This window comes from Equus przewalskii, chromosome 20 (genome assembly GCF_037783145.1).
Source record: "Equus przewalskii isolate Varuska chromosome 20, EquPr2, whole genome shotgun sequence".
NCBI classification, from domain to species: Eukaryota; Metazoa; Chordata; class Mammalia; order Perissodactyla; family Equidae; genus Equus; species Equus przewalskii.
Window position 1 is genome coordinate 4,057,049 of NC_091850.1, and position 22,458 is coordinate 4,079,506.

At 48.3% G+C, this 22,458-nt stretch overlaps 1 long non-coding RNA gene across 5 annotated transcripts in view; it reads left to right on the forward strand.

Moving 5' to 3' along the window:
• The window catches only part of LOC103543225 (uncharacterized), a 209,731-nt gene that overhangs the window by 29,283 nt on the left and 157,990 nt on the right, over positions 1 to 22,458 (forward strand). For 2 of the 5 annotated variants that reach the window (XR_011530264.1, XR_011530262.1), the window contains one exon: positions 19,800 to 22,005. The exons of the other annotated variants lie outside the window; for them this stretch is intronic. This is a non-coding gene — a long non-coding RNA (uncharacterized lncRNA). Of the gene's footprint in view, positions 1 to 19,799; positions 22,006 to 22,458 lie in introns of those variants that run through there. 5 annotated transcript variants of the gene reach the window in all.

A 22,458-nucleotide genomic window follows, 5' to 3' on the forward strand; every position in this document is an offset into this window, starting at 1 on the left:
TGGGATTCAGGCAACATCAGGACATTGACCCTGACTCTGCCCCACGTGACCTTGTACATGTGGCAGGCTACTTTGGAATCTCTTTAATGGTGGACGGGACAATCCAAGGACTCACATCTTATTGGTCTTGTTCAATGACTCTCATCATGCATGTCAGGCACTAAAAACCCCTTGCACAGGCAGGGAGCAGGAGTACACGTGTTATAAGTCTGCTGTCGTGTCCCACAATCCCCACACAACAGACAGGCTCAGCAAATGCTGAGTGCAGGAGTTTAATTTGGGGAGAAATCGAGTTGACTTCTTCAGATATCTTAGTGAAATGGTATCTGGAATTCTGTCTTAATAATTATCATCAGCAGGATCATTTCACAATTTATGTATATGAAAGCATTTGTTGCCTCCAAAGTATTACCTAAATCAATGTTAATAATTCAGTGTACAGCCTGGACAAATAATGCAGTGTGTCAGGAACGGAGGTGGATTACAACCCTTTGATCCTGAGTTCCTGAAAAGAGAAACCATTTCTGGTAGTATGAATTGAAACCCTGTGGGTGGGAAATACATATACTGGCTTATATAATCCTATTTCCCTGATGTTTATGGACTTGTTGTCTGCTTAACAAGTGAAGCGAACTGTGTTCAGAGACTTTAGTAATACAACAAAATTCCATGCTAGAAAATGACAGAGCGAGAATGTAAATTTAGCTCTGTTGTCTCTGAATCTCAAATTCCTAAACTTGCTTGTCTTGGGGGATATATCCCAGACCGAAGTTTTACCTGGATGGCCCCTCAGATGAATGATCTGAGACTCTTATCTCTTAGCATGCCCCTTCTCCTTTCAGCAAGTTCACACAATTACTCCCTGTGTTAAGTTTCTCCTAATTCAGAGGAACTTTCAGTGCATTGACCCCAATTCCCAAACGTCAGCCCCTCCTCTCTTCAGTTTTGCAGATGTTTCACCTGCATGTTCTCATTTCAACTATACACACCAGGAGCAAACATTATCCATCCCTCCAACCTTTCACCACATCTGGTGATCAAGACCTCAGTCCCAGATGACTCCAAATACTGTATTGCCCTTTCCATGCCTGCATCTGTCACAGGACATGGCATGTCACAGACACTGACCAGGCCTAATTACAGAGTCACCAATCTCCCAGTGGCTTTCCAAATTATCAAGTGTCCTTCTATGCTTTGGTACTTAATTAATCTTTCCACGCTTCATAAATATTTCAGACTTTCACCAAGCCTTTCAAATATAAAAATTCCTCACCTGTCCTCTCAGTTTCCACAAATGGGATCATCTTCTGCTGCACTGATGAATTTGATGATTTGAAGTAATACTTCAGCTCACTGCCATGAAGTCTACAAATATCCCTGCATTCTTACCATTAGTGACTCGTCTCCTGATTCAATTGAAAAGTTATCTTGATCCTTGGTTTAGTCCAGTTGTATCCCTTCCTTTCCTGCTTTCTAGAGAAATTTTATTATTGATTATAAACGTCATGTTCTTTACTAGTAACCACCCCACCCCTCCTCCATCAAACCCCTTTAACTCATTCTGTCTCTTTATTACTAAAACAAAAACCTCTCCTGAGCCAATTTCTCTCTTGTTCTTGCCCCATGACTTCCTTCCCCTTCACAATGAACCTGAACGATCAGTACTCATGGAATTACAGTCTTCTCATTCCCTGACACCTCAGACTTACTAAGATCGCCAACGATCTGTATGTAAATAAATCTTGATAAGATCACAGTTATCTGCCCATCGTTAAGTCCAAGGAGTGTTTCTGTGTTTTTATCTTGGAACAAAAGCAGAATTGGAACATGATCTCCTTTTTGGGTGATTACTTGTCCTAGGCTTCTTGACATCTCAGGCTCCTGATTGCTTGTAAATATGACCACACCCCCCTGGTGTTTTTCCCAGGTCCTTTTCACACAACACTATTGGGACAACTCAGGACTCAATTCTAGCTTTGTTTTCTCTGATTACTTTATACTGTCTTGGAACTCTTATGCATTTCCTCCATTGTTTCAATTTCTTCTATTGTTATCTCAATGATGACAATGTCTAAAACCACGTCCAGATTTCATTTCTGATATATAATCCCTACACGTGTACGTTTTAGGCCCCTAAATAAAACATGTCTCTACTGAAGCCATTAACTCCCCACTCACCAACTAAATACTCCTTCTCCTCTTAGTCTCCGGTCTCATATGATAGCTCCAGTCGCTATCCAGGGAGTAACGTTTAACACAAGCTCTCAGATCACATAAACAAAACCAAGCAGTGCTGTTGTCAGTACACTGAGCGCCACTGTCATCCCTCATTTCCACACCAGAATCCAGACTTGTATTCCCACCCTATATTCAGTTTCAGTTTAAAATGTCAATTCTGCAGAGATCCCCTTTTAAACTACTACTGGAGTAAGCATTTTCTCCCCCTCTTATCTTGAATAGAACTTGACTTTTCCTTTAGGCCACTGTGAAATAAGTTAAGACGTGTTCTTTTGATTTAATATGATGTAACCTTTGAAATTGTTTCAAATAATTGTAAAATGATTATAAGTACATTGGATCTTTGAAAAGTGAGATATAAAAGTATAGAGTATAATCTTTATTTTATAAAAACAAATGCATGTTTACCTCACATGGGAAAGTTGATTCTCTGGGACATGCAACAGCAGTTATACCTGTGCTGAGATTATGAGGCATATGGTGTGTTCTCATCAAACAGCAGTGTTTCTGCCAGGAACCTAGTAGATTTGTTTTTCCCTTGTTTGAACTGACAGTTAGATGCTTTGCATGCTTTAAGTAAGGAACTCAAGCTTTAACATGTCTTCTCTGTCTCTCTCTCTGGGTTATCTTGTTTTGGTTTTGATGGGGTAAGGGGAATAAGGAGAACATGCCCGAGGAATCCCCTTGTTGAGTGGACGCGTATGGTCTTGGTGAAAGCCCTCATCCAGTGGAGCTCCTAGAGATGTGGCCAACAGGCACTAATTCCCTTTCGGTGCCTGACAAAGCAGGATTGACCTCCCTCTGCTGTTGGTTCTGTTTTGTTTGATATTATGTCTGGTATTTTTCAAGCCAAAAACTTGTGTCCAAAGGAAAGTTCCGGAAATGCTTCCAAGGATGATGATGAGAATTTGATTTCGAAGTGACTATTCCCGGCATTTGATGAAACTTCTTCATCGTTAATCACCATCTGGATTGTTCTGGATCCGTTCCATCATTTCACAGTGATAGTGCCATCCTCTACATTCCTTACCAAAAATTATTCTTTTGTTTAGAAGCCACTAGTGTGTTATTACTTTATCATCTTAAAAAAAAAATTCATGTTTCTGGGATTTTGTTTTTGTTTTGGAGTTTTTTAAAGCAGCTAGGTGTTTTTGAGCTGAAAATGAAAAGTATTTATTATGGAAATCCTCTTGATGTACCCATAAGGATGAAACAGGTCAGACTGTTTGTTATAAGCTATGAAAATTCTAGAAGGTTTTCCTCTGATGTGACCTGTAAAATTTTCCCTTTCAACAAAGATTTTCTTTCTTTGTGTTCTGTAGCTTATTTTAAAAGACCCGCTGGGGCATGTCCAGTGAGATAGTTCTGTTGGAGTGAGGATAGTGCTGCATACAACCTGTGCTTCATACCGTCTGGGCCTTACCGTACTCTGCACAAAAGGCCAAGGGCTGGCCTTTTGAAGACAGGGCTATTTTTGCATTATGAGTTCTGAGATGCTGAAAAGACCTTCTGTGGCTTTCCTTATATCCTAAATTTCACAATTAGAAACTTATTCTTTTAAATCTTGAAGACCTTTCACCATGAGTTTCTGTTAAAAGATGACTATCTAGGATGGAAAGCAGCTGTCATTCAGAATCTTACCAGAGTTTCCTGCCAGCCTCCTTGGAGGATGGAGCAGAATAACCTGGTGGGGGAAGGGCTCATGACTGCTAGGCCTTGGGGAAAAGCTAGGGGGGAAGTTCTTTTACCAGGGACTTTCCATGCTGGGCCTGGATTGCAGTGACAGCAGCTGAAAGCAACTTAAATGATTTTAATTTGAATACAGCTTTGTACAACTTCCTTCCATTTTACCTCATCCTCTTTGTTTCTTGTAACTCTCATATGGGAATGGGGTGGTTTCAGGGATTCACTGAACTTGTTTACAATATTCAAATGGTCTTATATCTTGTGGGTTTTTTTATAGAGGTATGATTGATATATAACATTATGTTAGTTTCAAGTGCATAACATAATGATTCAATATTTGTGTTTATTGTGAAGTGGTCACCACAACAAGTCTAGTTAACATCTGTCCCCAAACATAGTTACACATTTTTCTGTATGCGTGTGATGAGGATATGGTGTGTGTTAAGTTGCAGAGGAATCAACAATGATGTCATACATTTCCATGTACAACTGGATGAATTTGGACATAAGTATATACCCATGAGACCATCACGGCCAGAAACACATCCATCACCTCCTGAAGTTTTCTCCCACCCTGTTTATTACTATCATTGTTCTGTGGTAAGAACTCTTAACATAATATCTACTCTATTAGCAAATGTTAACTACATAATACAGTCTTGTTAGCTATAGGCACTATGCTGTATATCGATCTCCAGAACTTATTTTTCTTGCATAACTGAAACTTTGTACTCTTTGACCATCAGCTCCTCATTTCTCCATCCCCCAGCCCCTGGCAACTACCAGTCCAATCTCTGCTTCTATGAGTTTGACTATTTTTTTTTTTCTGCTTTATCTCCCCAACCGCCCCCCTCCGTACATAGTTGTATATCTTAGTTGTGGGTCTTTCTAGTTGTAGCATGTGGGACGCCGCCTTAACGTGACCTGACGAGCAGTGCCATGTCCGTGCCCAGGATCCGAACCCTGGGCTGCCGCAGCAGAATGGGCGAACTTAACCACTCAGCCACGGGGCCGGCCCCTGACTATTTTTTTTTAATTTTTAAAGATTTTATTTTATTTTTTTTCCTTTTTCTCCCCAAAGCCCCCTGGTACATAGTTGTATATTCTTCGTTGTGGGTCCTTCTAGTTGTGGCATGTGGGACGCTGCCTCAGCGTGGTTTGATGAGCAGTGCCATGTCCATGCCCAGGATTCGAACCAAAGAAACACTGGGCTGCCTGCAGCGGAGCGCGCGAACTTAACCACTCAGCCACGGGGCCAGCCCCCCCTGACTATTTTTGATTCCACATATAAGAGATCATATGTATTTGTCTGTTATATTTCACTTAGCATAATGTTCTCTAGGCCCCTTCATGTTGTCACAAATGGGAGAAATTCCTTCTTTTTAAAGGCTGAATAATATTCTATTATACATATAGATGTATTTATATCTATCTATCTAGTCTATCTTTATCTATCTATCTATCTATCTATCTATCATCTATATCTCAAAAGAGACATTTTCAGCATCAGTAATGTGACAATAAGCCACTGCTTCTTGGGATTTCATTGTCTATTTGAATGATGGCTTGAGGTATTATTAAAATCCTCTTCCTAATTACTTACCTTTGTCTGAAAGATTTACCAGTTTCTGGGAGTGATGTGTTAAAAAATAATATAGTATCTGTAGTAGTTATATTTTCCCTCAAAATGACTTATTTTTAAATTGAATCTTCTCTCCTGTCTTTTCCCATGTGGCAGTCATCTGGAATTTTAGTTAGAATGTGTTTTAATGTCTTGTTTTAAAGCTAATATAATTTAGATACACTAATTTTTTTCTTTCCCTCATAACTCTTATTTTTTCCTGGGTTTGCATTTCTTCTTTTTGGTGTACATTCCTCATTGTTTTTTTCACTGAAGGCCTGTGGGAGGTCAGCTTAGAGTCTGCCTGTATATCGGAAAATGTCTTTACCTCTTTCTTCGACACGTAGTTTGGCAAGATATTTAATTTTGGTTCCAAGTATTTTTTTCCCGTTCTTGTCAAGTCATTTAATATGTCTGATCCTCCATATATTTAGCTATAAAATGGGAATAAAGCCCTCAAGGATGGTGAATATCACTGAGGTAATGCATGTAGAGCTTGCCAGTCATGTTGCTTAGCAGATATTAAGTAATCAACTAGAATAGCTGTTATTATCATTATTATAACCTTTGGAGAGGGCATTCTTGGAGAGTGCCTGCTTCAGACTGAGGAGGCAAAGCTCACACCAAAAAAATGGGAGCAATGGAATAGGTGATTTTAATTCTTAGCCCTTGGCTGTCTTCAGCAGTGGTGGTCTGCAAGCTGTGTAGAGATAATGTGTCTATTCCCCACACCCTTGGCAGGACAGCCCAGCCTGCCTCATGCCTGGGTGCTTTGGCCTGCTTTTTGGGGAGCCTCTGCTGTGACTGTCTAGGTGGATTCAGTGCAGAGAAGATGAAAAAAAGACTGCCTTGCTTTTCCCTCAGGCTTTTCCTCTGAGTCTTCTTCATCTTTACATCCAATGCAGACATTGCCTATACTCTTGGTATTCCTCTGGGCCTTAGACTTCCCTCTGCTACTCAGCAATGGAGGTTAGGAAGCCTATACCTGGAATTCAGGAGATTCCTTAGAGCATTTTTTATATCTCCATGCCCTGTGACTAAAGTCAATGGAAAACTACAAGAAACCAACCCAGGCAGGACCACCTATGTCCCAAACCCTTCAGGAATGTAGGCTGTGGTCCCCCAAATAGGCAGAGAACCATGACCAGCCCAGGTGCTTGCTGAGGTCAAAGGGGATATGAAATGGGTAACGGAAGAAGGTAGTTAAAAATACTAGCTATGAAAAGGGGATCAGCTGCAAAAACATGGGTTTGATGCTTATGAGTATTTTTTTAATTCTGTTTTGAATAAGTGTGAGTGCATGATGTATTTGTGTGTGTGTGTGCATATATATATGTTAAATTTATGTCAAAGTGAAAAAAAAGAAAGTGATGAAATAGTTCTTGCTGCAAATGTGGGCCTCTTTTTGTTGAGTATCAGTTCATTTTTGGCCCTTGGAAGCCCAAATGTACAATAAATTGTTACCTCTGCCATATAGTAGGCTCAAGACTTATTAAATATTGGTACATATCGAGTCAGCTCTCAGGAGCCTCATAGCTCTGTGAGAGAAACCCCTTGGACATAGTGCCTTCCTCCTGGCCCTGAACCAGCCCTGGGACCTCGCACTTCTCTTTCTCTTTGGAGGGGAAGTGCAGCCCTCCCTACTTTGCTTCAACAAATCACTTTCCTTGATGGCTGTGCTGCACCAGGAAGTGCCCTGCCGGGAACCAGGATTTATCCCCAGCTTCTGGCTGTCCTGAAATGGCCTCCTTGACAGAATCCAGCCTGTCGTGTGTCTGGGTGACACTTGTAGCCACTGGGAAGGAGGGGATAACTCAGAAGTGCCAAGAAATTCACCTGGCCCTTGTCTTACAGGATATTTTCAGGGGATGGTGTTCAAAATGCCAAGTGGTAACCTTTATCTCCTGGTCATGGGGTGGGTTCTCAGGGTGAGCTCAGAGCAGCGTCTGTTTAATACCTGATGGGAAGCATTTCAGGATTTTAATTGGTCAGGCTGTGTCCACGCATGTCTCTGAATCATCAGTTTGATGGCATTCCCTGCTAGACCCCTCACCCACATTCCTCTTATGCCTCCTCTTTCAAAGGTCCCAACAGCAAAGGTTCACAGCCCCCCTGACAAAACCACAGCACAAGACTAGGGAAAAGAACACGGCTCTCCCAGGGGCTACATTCTGTGCGCTTGGGCCCAGCTACCCTTTAGAATGAATCAGTAACCACATGACTGAGTGTGTAAACTGGTTATTGTTCGAGACCATGGACCTCAGAACCACAGGGGCCCAGATATCACCCTGGACAGTAAGGGAGAGTGTGGGTCATTCAGTTGCCAGGATTATGGTCCCTTATTCTGGCAAACTAGAGCTCACCCATGATCTATGAGGCTCAGCCAGGGAGAAGCAGCCACAATGTACCTAACAGAGAGGCTGGGGGCCTCCTAGGTAATTTCTGCCCTAAAAAGAATTGTATAAGGAAGTGCAGAGGTGCTGAAAATCCTAGTTCACAGGGAGAATGATGTTTATGGAATGAAGCCCAGATGTAGCCTTAAAAGCTGCATCGCAGATCTTTCCCTTGGATGTGAAACCAGCAGGAAAAGAAATTCTGAGGTCATAGACCAAGATCCCAGGAGGAGTCCCATCTAGGGAAACAGTGACCATGGAGTCCCAAGAGGAGGCCTGAGGAGAGAAAGTCCTGCTTGCCCTTGTCCATCTGTAAATGACCTTCCGCTGACCTTGTCCTCTCCGCATGCACATTTTGAGTTTTTACATTGTTTTCCCCACTTAGTGCTGCTGTAATCCAGAGACTGAAATAGAAAACTAAAAGTTCCTAATATTTGGTCAAAAGAAACTGCAGCAGGAGAAGCAGAAAACATTCCTTCTTCCTCGAAAGCTGTAGAAAGGCAGCCACTGTCCCTTAGCAGGATATGGTCCTGGCAAGTGCCATCTGAAAGACACCCACATTTCAGTGGTTGTCTCTGTGTCTGTGAAAGTCCCAGGAGTTCTGAGAGGCTGTGTCTGCTCCTGGCCCAGGTGAACCACACTGAAATGACCCTGTCCTCTGAGGAAAGGGGACTTGGGGGTGTCCTTCAGCAGCCAGGGAAGGGGGCTGGCTCTTTTCACTTCCCCCTTGTAAAGTAAGCTGTGACCCCGCGAGACTCCTTAATTCGAGGAGGAATGTGAGATTCTGTGTCTCATTTACATGAGCTGAGGAAGTGAAAGAACCATACCGTGACTCCCAGGCTATCAAAGAAACGGGATTTTAATATAATATTCAAATCTAATATTTACTACTAACAACAAGTAAGTATTGCCCCTCCCCAGTGAGTAAATAGGTGCTGGGGTGCAGATGTCAGGGAGTTGGGGCAGGTCGTCCTCTCTCTCTCAGGCTTCAGGGATCCAAGGAGAAGGCTTACCATGTTCTCCTTCCCATCAGGGTGGAAGCTGGCCCAGTGCACCCTGAGTGTCTCAGCTGTGTCCCCACTACTGAGGAAGAGGCTCCACTTGATCTGGTCTCAGGAGTGTTGTCTGCCTCTTGTCCATGCTCTGTGCTGAGGGCCTGGTGACTGAGTAGAAGAGACTGATTATTGATTATCATGACCCACCTCCCTGCCCTCTCTGCACTGTGCTCCAAACCCTGTGCTGAGTGCTCAGTCAACAGTACCCCATTTGTCCCTGATGTGGGAGCTGGCACTTAGCCTCACCCATTTCCCAGAGGAGGAAATCAAGTCCCAGAAAGGTGGGGGGAATTGTCCATCGCAGGACTGCTCAGTAGTGGAGTTGGGATCCCAGCACCAGCTGTCCAACTCCCCAGGCCTATGCTTAGCCCAAAGCTTTACTGAGCCCCTAGATTCAGTCACAGCTGATCTGGATACTCAACCCTGAGCTTGAAATGGAGGGTTCTTCTTGGCCTTGAAGAACAGTCAAATCTTGCTGGCCCACTGGAATGGGGGCTCCAGCTGGCAGGACAAGGCTGTAGCTACAGGACAGAGTGGACCTGTGAACTACCAGAAGCCACACCTCAGGTGTCCGTCTCAGAGCCTGCCAGCAGCTGGAGTCCCGGTGCCCCCGGGGTCACCATGAAACAAGATCTGGGGCTGACCAGACAACCATGGCCACGGGCATTGGAGCTGGCCATCAGACAGAGTCTGCCCTGCCCTCACCCAACTCCTGCCCCACCTCACCTCTTATCCTCACTAAGGGGCTCCGTGGGCTGAAACCAGGACCCAAATTGCTCCTGGGGCTCAAGGTTGTAATGATGCTCAGTCTCCTGGAGTAGCGAGATGTCTTCAATTACTTTCAATTGCTGGGACACAGGAAGGACAGGATGCAGACAGGGCCTGCAGGTAGGGGATCCTGCAGGGGTCTTGTAGGGATTGAGGAGAGGGGCAGGGAGCCAGTCTGGGGTCTTTGCCCACTTGGGAACCCTCCTTCCCCCCAATTCCATCCAGGACTTGCCTGTGCTCATCGTTGGGTTGAAATAGTTCCTCCTCAGGAAAATGTCCTTGATCCAGCCCCTTCCCCCACCCGCCAATGTGATGGGATCCCCAGCCCTGTGTATCTAACTCTCCCAATAAATATAAGACCCAAGGGATGGGGCCAGAGAGGGTCTTGTCCAAGAGGGTCTCTGATTTTCACACCCCCACTGTCCCACAGTGAGGCGACAGCTGCTTACCTCATCCCTTTTCTGAAAGTTGATCACATTGTTCTGGAAGGCAGACAGCCAAAGTCCATGAGAAACAGCTCACTTAGCCCATAACGAGCCCCCATCCCCACCTCTTCTCATGTTGCACTACTGCTGGGGGGCAGGCACTTCTGGAAATAGGACTGGGACCTGCACCAGCCTCTGGGCTCCACAGCAGGGGGGACAGGGGAGCCGAGGCCAGAGACCTTGTAACCCAACCCTCTCTGATGACGGATGGGGAGACTGAGGCCTCAGGCAGGAAGGGACAGCTCAGCCACTGATGTATTTCCTGACTTGGAGGGGCCTGACTTCACTCACTCCATGAGCGGGGCCTGAGGGAGAGACTGAGTCCAGCTCAGGCACAACCTCCTGCAGCTCTGCAGTCAGGCAGCTCTGAGCTTCACCAGCCCAGAGAAGCTGGATGGCAGCTTATGTGGGTCCTCAGTTCATTCATTGCTAAGATGGTCCTGAGGCCCCGGCTCCCAGGGGTGGCTGTGAGGCTTTCGTGAGAGGAGGTTTGCCAAGTGCTGAGAGCTCAGGGCTCACTGTGGGGCTCTCTCCTCCCAAACCTCAGGATCCTCATCTCCTGGCCCCACCTCCAGGCTCACTCATCTCCAGATAATCCTCCATCACATTTTCCAGCAACTGCAGGTAACTGAATTATGTGCCAAGGAAGGGGGCAACACCCTGTGCCATTGGGGTGGGGGTGGTGATGAGCCTCTGCTCTCAGGGGACCCCAAAGACCCTCCTCTAAAATCCCTCACTCAAGCCTCCTGGCCACCCCAGGCTCCCACTTAGAGCACCGCAGGACCTTTAGCAGCCTCCCCCCAATTCTCTCCTCCTCTCCCCTCCAGAGGCACCATGCCGCTCACCTCCCAGGGCTGGCTTTTGGCAAATCCCAGGGTATATGGTCCCTGCCCCTCCCCACCCCAAATCCATCCTGCACCCAGCCCTTCCAAACCTCCTCCTGGTCACTTCAAATGCAGGCCTTTCAGGCTCTGTGGCACCAGGAGCTGGGCTGGCGGAGGAAGGCCTCTCTCCTGGTGGACACCTGCAGCTTAGAGGGGGGGAGCCCCCTCTCCTCTGACTCCTGGGCCCCTCCCCCACAGGTACCCTCACGTGCTGCTGCTGCCTCTCCTGGGCTCCTTGGGGGGCCGATCTGCAGGGTGATCATCATGGAGGTTGCCTCCTGCCAGGGTCAAGGACAGGGTCAGTGAGGTCATACTCTCCTCCACATGTTCCCTCAGGCCCCTGACCTCAGACCCTGGACATCTGACTTGGGTCACCTGGGCCCTCTGCTGCTCCCATCTCCAGGGTGCTCAGAACCTAGATCAATCCCAGCTCCAACACTGCTGTGTGACATTGGGGCTGCCCAGGCCTCCCTGGGCCTCTTTCCTCATCTGGAAAGTGTAAGAACTCTGCCTGCCTCCCAGGGTCTCCTGAGGGCTCAGTGTCGTCTGACTGTCATCATTGCTCTCCCTTCACCTCTTGAGAAGGAGCCAGCGCAAATCTCCTGCACATGCCTCTCCTCCCTTGAACCTCATCACCCCCCGACCCCTTAGAACAGGAGAGAGTTCTATTGCTGCAAAGTAAACACATGAAAATCTCCAATTTGGCTCAAGCCAGGATCTGACATTTAAGGAAACTAATTCCTGAAGTAGAATTGCTGGCCTAAGGTCCCAGAGAAACTCAGAGACCTGCCAACCAGGTTAGTCCCTGTCTTCCAGGTTCACTGTCTCCCAGGTGGTCCCAGCTGACTGAGGGGGCAATGCCAGCCCTATGTAGGGTGTCTGGCCCACCCTGGTGCTGCTCAGAGAGTGGAGTGCCCACCTGGAAACCTGTCTTCTTCAGACCATGAATCGAGGGGTTCTGCAGAGCAGAGACGATGGCATGCAGTGAGGAGAAACTCCTTAGGACTCAGCACACCTGGGGAAGGGAAGAGAGTGAGCTGTGAGGGGGAGCTAGTGCCCTGCTTCCTCTGGCCTCTGTCCCCTCGTGGACATCTCCTGTCCTCAATGAGACAGATGCCCAAGGAACCCAGGGAGGGCAAACCTGGGACCTGATGAGTAACACTCCCAGGGATAGCTCAACCCAAGGAGGAAGCCCAGGAGGGAAGTGAGCTTGCCACCACTGGGACCAGGAGTCAAGGTCAGTGTGGCCTTGGCAGGAGGGACCTAGGGACTGTGCAGGGGCTCAGACCACAGACTCAATCCTGAGAGTTGAGAAAGCAGAAGAGGTGGAGAGGGCCTTCCTGGCCTCCCATGACTTACCTTGGCCATCTGCATCCAGAGCTCCACCACCCTGGCCGTGTCCTGGGTCATCATGCTCGGGTCCCTGAGGCCAGTGGTGATGATGCAGTTGGCCACAGTGATGAAGTGTGTAGGGTGGCATGGATGGTGGGCGCCAAGTACTCATTTTCCCTGACATCCTGCCAGAACCAGATGATGTGCAGGTAATGGCAGGGCACTGCCTTCTTGAATGGTTCCTGAGGAGATTGGGGAGTGTCTCCCGGCCCTACCACACCCCAGCTCAGCGTCCAGAGTTCTCCCACAGTCCCAGGCAGGGTAAGTGGTCAGAGCTGGAGCTCAGGAAGCTGAGGATGTGACCTGAGGCTTGTGGGAGTCCCTGGATTTTGCCTCTGTCCACTGAGGGTACCCAGCACAGGATGACCCAGGACACAACACTGTGGGGATGGGAAGAGGCATTTGCTCCCAGCCCAGTCTCACTTCCTCCAACGACCAGAACACAGCTCACACCTGCCCGTGTCAAGGGGCATCTTCCACCCATTCTGATCACCCTCTTGTCTGACTCCCCATTCAGATACACATTCCCCCGAGGCAGCAACAACCATGGGCTTTGTTTGTTTGTCTTCCATGTAGGAAAGTACATATCAGGTGCCTAATAAATGCCGAGGCTGTTGAGGCCTCCTGGGCAAATGGGTGATGGACCCAAGGATCTGGCAGCACTTCAGTGAGCTCCCCTCCCCGACCAAAGGGCCAGACTGCCCAACTCCCTCTCTGTTGTACCTCATTCATCTGCACAGCCACTCTGCAGCAGGTGCTCATAGTGTCCATCTCTACTGTCCACGTAGGGACAGCAAAGGCTTGGGGGTTAAGAAAGCTGCCCAGGTCCTAGGGTTGGTAAGTGGAGGAGCTGGGATTTGGACCCAAATCATTGTATTCTGGATCAGGGAATGGCAGGTCTGGGGCAGCTGACGGCACAGGGAAGGCAGGCCCCACCTGCCCTGAGAGCCCCACTGTGCACCACATCCATCCTCGTCAGCTGCTCTGCCACCAGCTGGGGAGGGAACTTCAAGAGGTTAGGCTTTTCCTCCCTCAGCAGTTTCTTGGTGGTCACAGCCCAGAAGCAGGTGGGCTCCAGGGCTGGATCTGGCTCTCTTATTATTTCTGCAGCTGGAGGTGTAAGTCACAGGAGAGTCCATCGTCCATCTGGCTCCAGCTCAGGAGCTGGCACTGGGGCTGAATTTAATGGTGGTGCTTGCTCTAGCCCAGGAGGGGCTGATGGAGGCCATGCTCGCTCCAGCTCTAGTACAGGTGGGGAAACTAGAGCTGGAGCTGGCTTTAACCCAGGAGCTGGGCCTTCCTCTGGCTCTGGAGCTGGCGGGAGCTCTGGAGCTGGCACTGGAGTGGGATAAAGAGAAGTTTCACCCACATACCTGACTTTCCTTGTGCCTTTCCAAAGAGAAAGACTCCACTGCCTTTAAGGGAACTGCAGCTCCTGCACCCCAGCACAGATAGTCTTCCCAGACTGCAGTCCTCTCTCCTTCCAGCTCTGCCTCAGTAGGCTCCAGATGCCCTAGCTGAACCCAGAGAAGGTCAGCATGGCTCTCCAGGTCCAAGCCAGGCAAATTGACACACACATAGGCCAGCTTCAGCTTGAAATAGGGAAAGTGCAGGGGCTCCCAGAAATCCTGCACTTGGTTCAGCCAGGTTCCCACCATAGAAAGGATAGCACTGGGGGAAGGCAGTTGGGCTGCCGAGTCAGAGGCCTGGCCTTTCCTTCCACACGGTCCTCCCAAGGCACGCTTGTTTGGGTCTGGGCCCCTATGCCTGCCCCTTCCCATCTAGGAGAGAGCCCCATCTCAGCCCCGACCCCTGTGTGGCTGTCCTGGCAGTGGCAGGCCTGTTCATCCAGCAGGTTGAACACAGAGTCTGTGTGAGTCTCTTCTCCCACTGACACTCTTCTCCCGAAGGGCCTGGAGAAGGCCCACCTCAGCCCTCCATGCACTTGGGCAACTGGACTGCGGACTCAGGCAGATTTGTGAGCAGGTTGCTCACACACCTTCTGTTCTGGACCTGGTGGTGGTCAAAGAGGTGGATGTGGAGAAGGGGAGGAAGATCGAGATGCGACTGTAGTGGGGATGGGTCTCTAGGAGACAACCCAGCCCAACCTCCTCTCTGGTTCCTGATGGACTGGGAACCCATCCACAATTCTCTTTGACTCCTGTCCTCCTGGAATGGAAGCCATCAGACCTCAAACCTCTCATGGGAATCAAAAGATGCGAGCAGGTTTCTGCTAGGTCCACCCCAGCCATAGCCCCCGTACACTCCCCTACCTTGTTCTGTAGAAACAGAAGGTCTTCCTTCTGGACCCAAACACCGCTCACTTTTTCAGGTGGTCCATGGTCTGTCATCCTGGTCAGAATATGGGAAGATGCTTCCAGATGTTGAAGAGGCTACAAGGGCATCACGTGGGATGTATGGTGGACAGGACCTGCGAATGGTGTTGAGTGTGACTGTCTGACAGACCAGAATTGAGGCCCAGGGATCGCGTCTGCTTCATTCATGGCATTATGCTAAGTGTCTCCAAGAGTCCTGCATATAGTAGGTACTTAATGTATTGTTGAGTGAATGAAGTCCAACCAGAACCACCCTAGATGTCTGAGTGGGCCTGGGCCCCTCTGCTTCCCTAGTGATCCCTAATTGGCTACCCCAAGGACAAGGACCAAGACCAGCTGGATGGAATCTCAAACTCCTTGACAGGGTGCTTTTCCATATGTTTTCCAGACTCAGAAAGGCCACATCCCAGTGATGGTAGAGGCCGACTGCTTTTCACAGGGGACAGAGAAATAATAACCGTGAGCAACCACAGCACATCCTGCAGCCCCTTCTGCAGAGCCAGGCAGCAAGTAAGCACCTGCCGTGGCTGATCCCATGATTTCCTACAATAACCCTAAGAAGTTCATCTTCCTACCACTCCACTTTTCAGAAGAGATAAGTGAAGCTCAGAGAGGTGTGTTGACATTTCACAGACACACAGTTAGTAGGTGAGAGACTCACCACTGTGCTATGGAGGGGCTGGCACTCACCTGTGGAACACCTGGTCCAGGACCTGTTGGGTGGTGGTGAAGGTGGCGATGGTACGTGGATGAGAAGGTGGTGATGTAGGAGATGTCTCCATCCAGGAAGGCTGGTACCAGGGCCTCTGCTAGCTTCTCTGTTATGCCTGTCTTGGGGGTCAGCGTTGTGCAGGTCTCATCCTGTGCCAGAGTTGACTCCTTTTCACACCGAGTGGACAAGGAGGGACATGTAGTCAGTGGCATCACCATGAGCCACCAGGAAGATCAGGGTTTGGAGTTCAGACCAGAAGCTCTCATCACCTCAGGAACTTGGGCAAGAGGAGGGACATGAGAGCCCACACAGAAAAAGGTTCTAGGCTTTAACAGCATCATTTGATTTTGGGGAGAATGATAAACAACTGGTACCTTCCAGGCATTTTTTGAGCTGAGAAACAATAGCACGTCCCAGTATTAATAGCCTGTGTTAAGTGCCTTATCCCAGTGAATCATCAACAAACTTCCCCACTGTAGATATTGGAAAACAGAGGGTTAGAGATTTTAAGTGGCTGCTCCAGATCACGCAGGTCAGAACCTAGGACTGTCCATAGCATGGGCTACATGACATTCCCTCTCAACTGGAGGCTTGGTCTGCTCCTGACACGGAGGGGAAGGCTCTGGGGAAACTGCATTCCTGGGAGGATCCCAGGGGAGTCACCAGATTCCAGTCTGGGTTCTGGGTCCACCCCAGTCACCTGGGGGTCCTGGATGTGGAGACCCCGTGTGCCCCTACTTACCCAAGACCACGGTTGGCTGTTGTTGGTTGCCAGATGCATCTGCCCCTTGTCTAGGGAGGTGGAGTAGTTGAAGCCGTCAATCAGCTCCTCGACGATGTCCTGGGTGGAGCTCTACTAAGGCAGAGCCTGGTGCTGGGCCAGTAAGCATCAGGGACTTTCCACCCAATTGGTGGTTCTATGTTATGGCAGACCTAGTAAACTAACAGACTATGAGGACACACTTCAGATGTTCCCTGCAGCACTGCTGAAATGGCAACAGAATTGAATCATGTCAAGGTCCAACAACATTGAAAGGTTGAATTGCTGTGGCAAATGACTTCCTTTATGAGATATTGTGAAGTCACATAAAGCCACAGCTCCTGATCTGACAGACCTACAATGATTAGATGTGTTCTGTGAGGTGACAAGTTGCAGAGAAATGTATAGAATCAAGTAATCCCACGCCCCTCCTTTGTGTAGAAGTCACCCTCTGAAGTGTGATGATTTGTAAGGCTTGGAGAAGCTCTGCAAGGACAGTGGAGCTGATTGTTCCACAGGATACCTGGAGTGAGTCATTAAAAAAATCAAAACAGTGGCAAAGTGCTGATGCTCATAAAAAGCGGCCTTGTGAAAAGTGAAAGCAACATTAAATATTTTCTCTACCATTCCAACAAGAAAGTGAGGAGTATATTTCTACTCTACCACGTAGTGGGTGAGTTACATGTGGAGGTCCAGATTCCTTTGGGATCTGGCCTGTGGGACACTCATGTTGGAAAGGCCTGGGAGGGCCCCAGGGGAGTCCCTAGCTTTGAGTCAGAGTTCTGGGCCACCCTGATCATCTCAGGGTCTTGGGTATGGAGATCCCTCTCCACCCATTTTCACCTCAGACCAGTGGATGGTGTTGGCGGCCTGGTGCACCTGCCCGTTGTCTAGGGAGTTAGAGCAGTTGGACCCATTGGTCAACTCCTTGATGATGTCTGAGTGGAATTTTGCAAAAATACTGCTCAATAGAGAGGCTAGGAGGCATCGAGGCCTGCCTGGATATTGTCACGGTGGGGCAACCCCATGAGAATTTCTGTTTCCTAGTTCAGGCACAGAGTGGCATCTGCAAAGAACTCTAGTCAGGGAGGGAATAGTATGAAACCTCTTGGACTTGGGTCACATATGAGTAGAGGAGCTCACCTTATGCTGTCAGCCATGACCTGGGGGATGAACACAACAGGTCCACCAGGCCTCCAATACCTAACAACCTGCTCCTGACCAAGAAGAGCATGCCATTCATCCCTTGCTTTCCCTCCTCCACTCACACACACACAAACACACACACGCACACACACATGATGAGGGGCACGGGGTGTGGGGCTGCTCCAGTGGGATCATAATGTGGCCTGTCCCACATTGGCTTGCCCTGGTCTGCCCTGTGTTACCTTTGGGTACCTCCTGCCAAATGGCCAGTGGTATCAGGGATGAGGGCTGAGCCAATGTCTACAGCAACAGAAGAGCCTTTCACTCTGGGCTTTCGCCAGCCCAGTGCCTCTGCAATTCAGGACACAACAGCAGAACATCTTGTTCTCCTGAGTGTGTCTGGTCAAGTGAGTTGGATAGGGGGCTGTGGGTTCCTGGTGACCAGAGTTCTAAGTTCTGTTGGGGCTATCACCAAGAAAGTGAGGTCACTCTCTCAAGATTCCATTACCTGACCCATTCCTTCAAACAGACTACCCAAAGCCCCCTGCTGGGCTGTTACTACTCACCCTTCTCCCCTATATCATCTCCTTAACTGTACACAGTGAGCCAGCACAGCGCTAGCCACAGCTCCCTGGAAATGTAATTAGGGTCCTAGCTTTGAGGAGACAGAGCTGAATTCAGACCTCCTTTTTCTGACCAGTTCTCTGTCCTGGAAACCTCATTGTGCCTCTCAGGTCCTTCCCAGTCTCCTAACATGTACAGTGGGGATCAGGCTAGAATCTGCTTCCTAGGGACATCGTCGGGTATATAGGAGATAATATCTATCACACCTGAGGGCTAGTGTCATGTATATCTAAGGCATAAACTTAGAGATGGAAGAATAGTGAGAAGGGGTGGGACACAGCTTGGGACACCACTCAAAACAGGCCTGGGTTCTGGCAATGTGATATTGGAACACTCACTTCTACCTTGGCCTCATTTTAATGTCAGAACCATGAGGGACTTAATGAACGAATTCCAGACACTGTCATCCTCTGGATTAAAACCTTTCAATTGTTTCCTGTTACATTTAGAATGAGACCCAAGTGCCTCATCTTAGTCTTTGAGGTGGGAAACCTCTACAGTGGCAGCCACTGGTCCCACCCATGGTATACCCATCCTTTCCACATCGCTGTGTAACCACTGAGTCATTAGTTACTCGCTTCTGACTAATAGAATACAGCCAATGTGAAGGGATGCCATTTCTGTTTTAAACACAAGAAGTCTCTCACTTCCTTCTTACTCCCTCTCTTGTGTTCCACTTTTCTCTCTGTCTCTCTCTGTATCTCTGTCTCTCTCTCTGTCATATCCCTGAACTGGGGAATCAAGCACAGATATTTTGAGCTGCTCTATGTAGAGGCCCACCAAGGAGAGAACCGAAGCAGTGCCCAGGCAGACAGATAGAAAGGAACTTGTGCTCTGAGCCCAAACTGCATCCTGAATCCTTTGAGTGAACTTGGGAGCAAATCTTATGTCAGTTGAGCCTCAGTTGAGGCTGCAGCCTCAGCCTGTGAGACAGCTTGAGCACAGGAACAGAGCTAATACGTGCCTGGATTCTTCATCCACCAAACTTGAGATGTTAAATACTTGTAGTTGTTTGTTTGTTTGTTTGTTTGTTTTTTGAGGAAGATTAGCCCTGAGTTAACTACTGCCAATCCTCCTCTTTTTGCTGAGGAAGACTGGCCCCGAGCTAACGCCCATGCCCATCTTCCTCTGCTTTATATGTGGGACGCCTACAACAACATGGCTTTTGCCAAGCGGTGCCATGTCTGCACCCGGGATCCCAACTGGTGAACCCTGGGCCGCTGAGAAGCGGAACGTGCGAACTTAACCGCTGCGCCACTGGGACGGCCCCAAAATACTTGTAGTTTTAAGATGCAACATATTGGAGCAATGTTTCCAGATAGGAAGGGATAACTAACAGTCTACCAGGCCCCAAGATCTGGCCCTGCCCTCCTCCTGCTCCTCTCTCCTCCCAGGCTCTCCCCAGCCACACTGGCCATGCTTCTAACCTCCTCTTGTCAAACTCACTTCTGCCTGCAAGTCTCTGCACCAGTGATGTCTTCTCCCTGACACGCTGCTCCCAGACTTGTGCAGGGCTGGCTCCCTCTTGTCATTCTGGTCCCAGCAAATGTCACCCCAGTGAGGCCTTTCAGACCCTCCTACCCAGTGACACCCCCCACCCCCAGCCCTCCCTCATATCACCCTGCTTTATTTTTCAGTTAGCACTTACTCTTTCCTTTCATATGTTTTGCTTCTGTGCTTTTGTCCTTCTCTCCTCCAGACTGGTAGCTCCTGGAAGACAGAGACCACTTGGCCATTTTCAGCACTGGACTTGGACACTCCAAGGTACCTGGCATGGGATGAGTTCTCAGAGCATCATCTCTGAAGAAGTAAAAGGGAAGATCTTGGAGCTCTTCTTCCTTCCTCTGACCAGGTCGTTCCATAGAGATGATCACTAACAACAAGAGGTGCATGTTGTTTCCGAGGCAGGGGCATGGCCAGAATGACCTTTGCGTGACTGTTTCTGCTTCAGTCGCTCCAGGAAAGCTCAGGGGGCACCACTGACACAGGAGGCTGTCTTTCCCTGATGGCCAGCACTATAACGGCAGCCCCTGGCAGGAAGCTTTAGTTGGGTGACCTGGAGGCAGAGGCCCTCCAGAGTCCCAGGGGTAAAGGAGCAGGACCTGCAGGGTTTCAGGGCTGTGTAAGGGACCTCAGAAGACACTCTTGCCCTCTCTTTGCCTCTCTATTCTGCGGTGTCTAGTTTGCTCAAAAGTCGTCTTCACCTCAGCCAGGGCAGTGATTCCCCCTACTTCCAAATGAGGACTCCCAGGATCTGATTATGAGTGATCTTGCTCTCAGACCCCTGACTCTCAGTCCCTGGCTCTGCCGCATTCTGCCCTACCCCAAATCTTTAATTCCCGAGCTCCTCTCTGCCCTGAAGGACATTCAGGCAGTGAAAAGCATATACCCATTGTCCTCAGAGCACAGTGGGTCATTGGTAGAGAACCAAGGTCTACAGACTTTACAAGCATGCAGAACCCTTGGGACCAGCCACTGCAAGCACCCAATTTGTAGAGAAGGAAACAGACCTTCTCTCCTGTAGTCCTTGTCTATACTAGAGGATAGGGTGTGCTCAGCCCAGTTCCAGGGGCCCAGAGTGGTGGAGTGCAGGACCCTAGACCTTGTCCTCTGGAGACTACTGTGGAGATGGCCTCTGCCCAGGCAGGACGGTGGAAAATTTAAGGATCACCCTCATGCTATGGACCTCTGGACATGTTGGCAGGAGAATGAATGCCCTATTCCATTGCAGAGCTGTCTCAAGCCCCTTTCTTCTCTTTCCCTTGTCACTTACAGGGTCTATGCTCTTCTTAACTACCCTCCCATGGCCCCCAACTGTGAAGTTGGCTTCTGTTTGTGCATGCCTGTGCCTCATGAGGATGCAGGAAGGAAAATGGCCCAAACTGGGAGGAGCTGAGCAGGGTTCACCGAGATCTTAGGGGCTGTCATTTCGAAATTAAATGTGATTGGAGGGGTTGAGCCAGTGTCCTCATTTTTCTTCTTGACTGTGCCTATGTACTGTTCTCTGGGCCAGTCCCTGCCTCTTTCTGGGCTTCAGTTTCCCAACTGTACAAAGAGACATTGAATGCAGAACTTCATAAGTGCATGCACAGCAGGACACGTTGTCAGGCTCCATCAACACTGGATGGGCTGTTGGAGTGCCAGGTTCCAGTGGGCACAGGTGCATTGGCCTCCTAACATGGGTTGATGCTGGTGGACATGGAACAGGAGTGTCCAGGTCTCCTATCAGGGCCCAGTGCTCACAAGTGGCCAGGTGCAGGCCCCAGGACAAAGAGTGCACCTGAGCCCTGCCTTGTCTCTGCACCAGCATATGCACTGCACCAGCTGTTCTGCTTATGAGTGAGTTCTTTGCCATCCCCACCTGCAACTTCTGAGCACCAACATCTTCTGGAGCCCCATAGGTGCCCCCAGTGCAGTCAGGTGGGTCCTCAGGGTGCTGGACCTGGTGGGCCTGTAGAGCCTGGAGAAGAGAGAATCTCTTTTCTATTTTCTCTCTCAGCTTTGTCACATTTTTGAATTCAATAATTTTGTCATAGTATGACTGAGCTTGAGCATATTTTCATATATTTAGAGCTATTTATATATTTTTTCCCATAAACTTTGGGTTCATGTGTTTTACCAATTTTTCTACAGTGTGTGTTCTTTTCCTTATTAATTTCTAGGAACTTTTTATATATTGGGGACATGAGCCCTTTTGTGATATGAATTGCAAATATTTCTTCACAGTTTATCATTTCTTCCTTGTTATTATGATGTTTTGCTTTGGCTCAGGTTTTTTTTTTTTTTTTTTAATGTTCTTGTTTGTTTTGCTATGTGTTGCTAAGATGTCACTTGTCTCCTAATTGATCTAAGATTCATACAATCGCAATAAAGTATCTCAGCAGATATCTTGTGGACACTGACAATCCAATTTCAGAATTTTCATTGAAATACAAGTGGTAGCATATAGTCAAGACAATCTTGAAGGAGAACACACTTGGAGGGCTTCCACTAGCAGGTGTGAAGTCTTAGTATAAAGCTACACTCATCAGGGCAGTGTGCTCTCATAGTGCAAGGATGGCCCCAAGGAGAAGTAGAAAGAATAGAGAGTCCTTCTGAGACTCACAGATATGAATATTTGTATGTGACAGAGGAGGCAGGCAGAGCACTGGGGAGAAGATAGTCTTCTCAGTCAATGGCTCGGGGGCACTGGCTATCCATACAGGAAAGAAATTCATCTTGACTTCTACCTCACACCATAAACAAAAGTCAGTTCCAGGTGGATTTTACAACCAAATGTGGATGTTTAAAACAGTGACATTTGCAGTAGATGACACAGGAGTATATTTTCATGACTTTGGGGCAGGCAAAGATTTCTT